Source organism: Oncorhynchus nerka, linkage group LG7 (genome assembly GCF_034236695.1).
Source record: "Oncorhynchus nerka isolate Pitt River linkage group LG7, Oner_Uvic_2.0, whole genome shotgun sequence".
Taxonomy (NCBI): domain Eukaryota; kingdom Metazoa; phylum Chordata; class Actinopteri; order Salmoniformes; family Salmonidae; genus Oncorhynchus; species Oncorhynchus nerka.
This window is the reverse complement of record NC_088402.1, coordinates 49,217,556-49,223,915: the sequence shown is the minus strand read 5'-3', so window position 1 is coordinate 49,223,915 and position 6,360 is coordinate 49,217,556. Positions and strand designations below refer to the sequence as shown.

At 41.3% G+C, this 6,360-nt stretch overlaps 1 long non-coding RNA gene across 1 annotated transcript; it reads left to right on the top strand.

Moving 5' to 3' along the window:
* Positions 1-42: 42 nt before the first annotated feature.
* On the top strand, positions 43-5,334 carry LOC115131839 (uncharacterized). Its single transcript, XR_003864010.2, has 3 exons — positions 43-213; positions 1,471-1,611; positions 1,725-5,334. It is a non-coding gene; the product is annotated as an uncharacterized LOC115131839 (long non-coding RNA).
* Positions 5,335-6,360: the final 1,026 nt, after the last annotated feature.

Genomic DNA, 6,360 nt, shown 5'->3' with positions numbered 1-6,360 from the left:
TTTCGTTTTATCAACACGCGATGAGCGTGGTCCTATCCAGTGTTGGCAACTCCGTAAGGAAAGCAGCTATTGCAGCTATCAGTAAGGAAAGCAGCTATTGGCTGTCCTAGAAGTCGCTAAATTACGTCATCACCGCATTTGCATAAGTGGCCTTGTGCATGTAATTGTGATGGAAGCTGAAGGAGAGGAACAACGTTGTGGGGGAGACAAAAAGTGAGTAAAAAAACACCCTAAATATGTTAAGAACTACAGATGAACTTTCTTCTGTTGTTTCTTGTTTTTTTTAATGTCACAATTACAACCCTCCTCCTTTATCCGGGCTTGGGACTGACAAAAGTGACCCAAAAGAGACACTCTGGCAGAGTTGCTTAGTTTTTTATTATTAAAAAAAAAAAAAAAAGTTTCTTAGTTTGGTTTTTCACCTTATGGTCCACTTAGGAGCCTACAACAAGTCACAGTAAAACATGAACATTTTTAACCATTAATTATTTTTTATTTTTTTATACAATCTAAATGGACCAAAAAGACACAATAGAAAAAACTCTCAATGGCAATGTGTGAGAATTATGGTGACTAGTCTGGCCCTAATTCATGTTAATTTTTTATGTATGCCAGGGTGGGATCAGTTAGGGTCGGCATCCCGCATGCGCGATTAATTTGCAGTCTCGGCGGGGTGAACATCTCCTGCTCTGACTGCAGCTGGGAGGGACTGCTGTGTGAGGACTGGGCCGCCTGTGAGTGCTTTGAGACGGGGGTGGGGCCCACGGCAGCGCTCGTTGAGAAGAGTAAGAACGATACGTGCTTTCACTTAAGAGTCTCCAATAACACCAGAAAAAGTTGCTAGATTTGTCGCCAGTCGCTTTTTTGAAAATGTGTCGCTAGAGGGGTCTGAATACTCGCTAAATATAGCGACAAAGTCGTTAAGTTGGCAACACTGGTCCTATCTAAAAAGGGATTAGTGCAATCTGGGATCCTTTGGACTTCCCTACCTTAACCCCCTTCTACTTATTCTATGGTATATTGGCGATCACACACTGTAATATGCATCCCGCCACCTACTTTGCGGGATGGAAACAGAATTCCCTTAAACTGAACTACCAAAAAATAAATAAAACATATCTGATCCCTACACAGGCTCAAGGGGAACCTGGGAGGGCGGGGTCTTCCGGCACCAGTACCCCTTGCAACTCTTCCAATGTTAAGTTCTTGCGTCCAGAACACTTTTCTGCTGCAGCCACAATAATGTCTAGTTTCTTCGACTTCTGCTGTACAGTTTATAACTGTGGCAATGAACACAAAATCCCCCTTTTTGAGGCACAGGGTACCTTTTGTCTGTCAGCAAACATTTACTACAGGCTGTGGGGTATCCACTAGCATTACTTGTTTTTGCAAACCTTTTAATCGCCTCTGCATATGAGATTCGATTGACTGCTCTAACTTTTGACACTTCAATTTCCCTCACCCTTACAGGGCACTCCAGGAACTCGGCATCATGATATCCACCACAATTGCAACACCGTCGTCCTTCTACATACCTTTCTTCAGAATAATATTTTTGTCTGCATACACTTGAAACATGGCCCAATTCTTACACTGCAGTGATTTGGAGACGTAAGCTCTTACGTCGTATCTTACAAAACCAAGCTTCACATACATAAGTACTTGCTCTTTATTTAAAAAACAACAGGACTGACAGACTTTTGTCTTTTTCTCCATTCACCCAGCGGGTCAGATCCCGGGCACCAACCACACCAGGAATTCTCTTCAACTATTCAACCTGAACATCCGTTGGCACCCCTGAGATGACTCCTTTGACCTGTGCTCTACTCCGAAGTTCAAAACACAACTTCTGTGGTCCGGATTCTTTTGAGGCTCACTGCAATCTTCCTCTGCTCTTCAGAAATACAATTAATTAAAATAAGACCACTCCTGTTCACTCTGACAGACTCTTCCAAGCGCATACTTCACAATTTGACACCTCAAACGGGTTTCCCACATATGCATCCCAACAAGAAGTGATTCATTTGCACACGTATTCTCCATTCCAATGTTAGGACAATTTATTTTTTGTTCCAGTTTTCAATATTACTGTTGTCCATTCAGAACATTCGCCTTCACCAAATTTACTTAACGCGCTGATCCATTTGAACTCATCAACCATTTCTACGATCTTCCTCCCTTAACCCCCTACCATTTGACATGTCAACTTCAATGGGGTAGGGACGTCCCAAGAATCCAGATAGCAAAAGAGCTGGTTAAAAAGGGTACTCCACTGCCTCACTATGGTACTTTACCGCGTCTACTGGAAGATCAGATGAATTCACACAAAATCAATGTGGAAAAACAAATGCCCCATAGGACTGCATTACCACCTGCACATAAGTTTACGTTTATAAACAACTAAAAATTGACATGGATTTCATCAGCCAGTGAGACAGACTTGCACACTATAACATTTGAAAATAAGTACAAAAGCAAATTAGAATGGTTCATTTAGTTAAATCATTGTGTGTGTGTAACACTTTTATTGTGTGTGATTGTAAATACAGAAGTGCAAGAAAGAGAAATGGACAACAGAGTACATTATCCATGACTGAGGGTTTCTTCTATTAAACTGAACAAATATACAATTATTTTCTAATCAATTTGAATCAAATTAAACGTATTTATACAATTTAAATGCATAGCTATCACTCTATTGTGCTGTCGAATCAGTTCTGATTTGACCATTTAGACCCATCGGACAATCAGTCTCTCAATACACCTAGTGCTGCCACTCCGATAGTGGAGAACACAGATGCCAGCTGGTAGAGGGCCTGTCCCCTGGCACTGCGCCCCAGAAGCTTAGGGTCTCCTTCCATAGGTGCCCTGTGGCTAAAGATCTCATACATACTGGGTCCATACACCTCAGTGGCTGTCACAATGGCACATAACCCCTCAGCGCTTTTTGCAATTCTCAGTGCAGAAGGTACATAAAAGCCCTGAAATCCTTAGATCAGAGAAAGCCTGCAGGTCCTGATCTTCTTGATCCCTGCTTTTTAAAACTGGCAGCTGATTTCATAGCTGAACCAATTACATATTTGTTCAATCTAACCCTGGAATTTAATGAAATTCCAAAGATTGGAAATCAGCATTTGTCCTACCACTTTTAAAAGGGGGAGATCCAACTATTTTAAATAATTATAGGCCAATCTCAAAGCTGTCACCCCTGGCGAAAATACTTGAAACCCTTGTCCATAAAAACTATTTTATCTGTTCACTAACTCTATTTTATCAATGTACCAATCGGGCTTCAGAAAGAAGCATAACACAATTACAGCAGCCATGAAGGTTTGAAATGATTTCACTGAAGCCCTTGACAAAAAACAGCACTGTCTCACTTTTTATTGATCTCTCAAAGGCTTTTGATACAGTTGATCATGCTATACTGAGGCAGAGATTGTGTCTGTTAAATTGTCTCTCTAATGGTGTGCCCCAGGGCTCTGTACTTGGTCCCCTCTTATTCACTATTTAAAAAAATAAGTTAGTCAAATGTGCAAAATGCACAACTTCACTTTTATGCTGATAATGTTGTTATTTATTGTTGTGCCTCATCTCTCACAAAAGCTTTCCAAAACTTGCAAACTGCTTTTTATATTGTTCAACATACCTTGTGTCAATTGAAGCTTATCCTCAATACTGACACCTAAACTAATGGTGTTTCCTAAGGCAAAAAATAGACCTCTGAACCTTTCACCTATTACTACCTGTCAGGGCAATGAGATTGAGACTGTAACCTCGTAAATATCTTGGAATTTAGTTTGGTAAATGGGCTTTTATGTACTCTGCGCCATCGGCTTGGAACACCTTACAAAATACTTTTAAATTGGAAGAACTTTTTTTTAGTCATTGATGACATTTTCAACCTGAGTCTGTAATACCAACATATTTCAAACAGACCACCATAGTCCCTGTGCCCAAGAACACTAAGGTAACCTGCCTAAATGACTACCGACCTGTAGCACTCACGTCTGTAGCCATGAAGTGCTTTGAAAGGCTGGTCATGGCTCACATCAACACCATCATCCCATAAATCCTAGACCCACTCCAATTGTCATACCGCCCCAATAGATCCATAGATTATGCAATCTCTATTGCACTCCACACTGCCCTTTCACACCGGGACAAAAGGAACACTTATGTGAGAATGCTATTCATTGACTACAGCTCAGCATTCAACACCATGGTGCCCTCCAAAGCTCATCACTAAGCTAAGGACCCTAGAACTAAACACCCCCTCAGGCAACTGAAAAGATTTGACATGGGTCCTCAGATCCTCAAAAGGTTTTACAGCTGCACCATCGAGAGCATCCTGACCGGTTGCATCACTGCTTGGTATGGCAACTGCTCGGCCTCCGACCACAAGCTTCCTGCCATCCAGGACCTTTTACCAGGCGGTGTCAGAGTAGGGCCCTAAAAATTGTCAGACTCCAGCCACCCTAGTCATAGACTGTTCTCTCTGCTACGGCATGGCCAGCAGTACTGGAGCGCCAAGTCTACGTCTAAGAGGCTTCTGAAACAGCTTCTACCCCCAAGCCATAAGACTGCTGAACATCTAATCAAATGGCTACCCAGACTTTTGCACCCCCCTACGCTGCTCCTACTTTCTGTTATTATCTATGCATAGCCACTTTAATAACTCTATCTACATGTAAATAATTATGTCAATTACTTTGACACCGGTGCCCCCACATATTGACACATTGACTCTGTACTGGTACTCCCTGTATATAGCCCCGCTGTTGTTATTTACTGCTGCTCTTTAATTATTTGTTATTCTTATCTCTTACTTTTTGGGGGGGGATTTTCTTAAAACTGCATTGTTGGTTAAGGGCCTGTAAGTAATAATTTCACTGTAAGGTGTTGTATTCGGCGCATGTGACAAATAAAATTTGAATTGATTACCCCCAAGCCATAAGACTTCTGAACTGCTAATCAAGTGGCTACCCTGACTATTTGCATTGCCCCCCTTACGCTGCTGCTACTCTCTGTTATTATCTATGCATAGTCACTTTAACTCTACCTACATGTACATATTACCTCAATTACCTCTACTAACTGGTGCCACCGCACATTGACTCTGTACCAGTACCCCCTGTATATAGTCTAGCTATTGTTATTTTTCTGCTGCTCTTTAATTATTTGTTACTTTTATTTAACATTTTTTACTTAACACTTATTTTTCTTAAAACTGCAGTGTTGGTTAAGGGCTTGTAAAGTAAGAGTTTCACTGTATGGTATTCTGTTGTATTCGGCGCATGTGACAAATAAAATTGGATTTGATCTATCTGTAAAGCAGGCATTGAATATCCCTTTGAGCATAGCAAAGCTATTAATTACACATTGGATGGTGTATCAATATACCCAGTCACTACAAAGATACAGGCATGCTTCCTAACTCAGTTGTCAGAGAGGAAGGAAACAGCTCAGGGATTTCACCATGAGGCCAATGGTTACTTTAAAACAGTTAGAGTTGAGTGGCTGTGAGAGGAGAACTGAGGCTGGATCAACATTGTAGTTACTCCACAATACTAACTTCATTGACAGAGTGAAAAGAAGGAAGCTTGTACAGAATAAAAATATTCCAAAACATGCATCCTGTTTGCAATAAGGCACTAAAGTAAAACTGCAAAGAAATGTGGCAACGAATACAAAGCTGAATACGAGGCTTTATGTTTGGGGCAAATCCAACACCACATCACTTTTCCTATTTTAGCAACCAACTTGACAGAGCTTGAAGAATTTATTGTACTATATATTCATTCAGCAAACACATGCTCTCAATATAATTAACGCAAGTCATCACAACCTAAACTCAAAGAGCACACCTTTCTCCAGGTGCAAACACTAAGCCTCAAAATTGTTAACACACCAATCAGAATAGCAGAATCAATAAATAGGGCCAAGAAGCATGTCCATGTGCATTGGAACAATGGATCCTTACAATGCTGAAGTTGCAAGACAGTAGAGAGGATGAATATGAGGACAACGACAACAACAACAAAGCCAAGTAATCTCAGATGAAATCCGTGCCACCATAGTTCATCATGTGCTCATACATGGGAGGACTATGAGAGAAGCTGGACAGCTAGGCATGGTCATAGGGCTCAGGTCCTCCTAGAGAAGAGAGAGAGAGAAAGAGAAAGAAAATAGAGAGAATTAGAGGGAGCATACTTACATTTGCACAGGACACCGGATGAGACAGGAGAAATACACAAACTCTGCTTGTAACCCCACATATTGTAACCTGACAACACCCATGCAACTAGGCGTCACACACACCCCAAGGGGGTAGAGAGAGAGGATATACAGTGCCTTGCG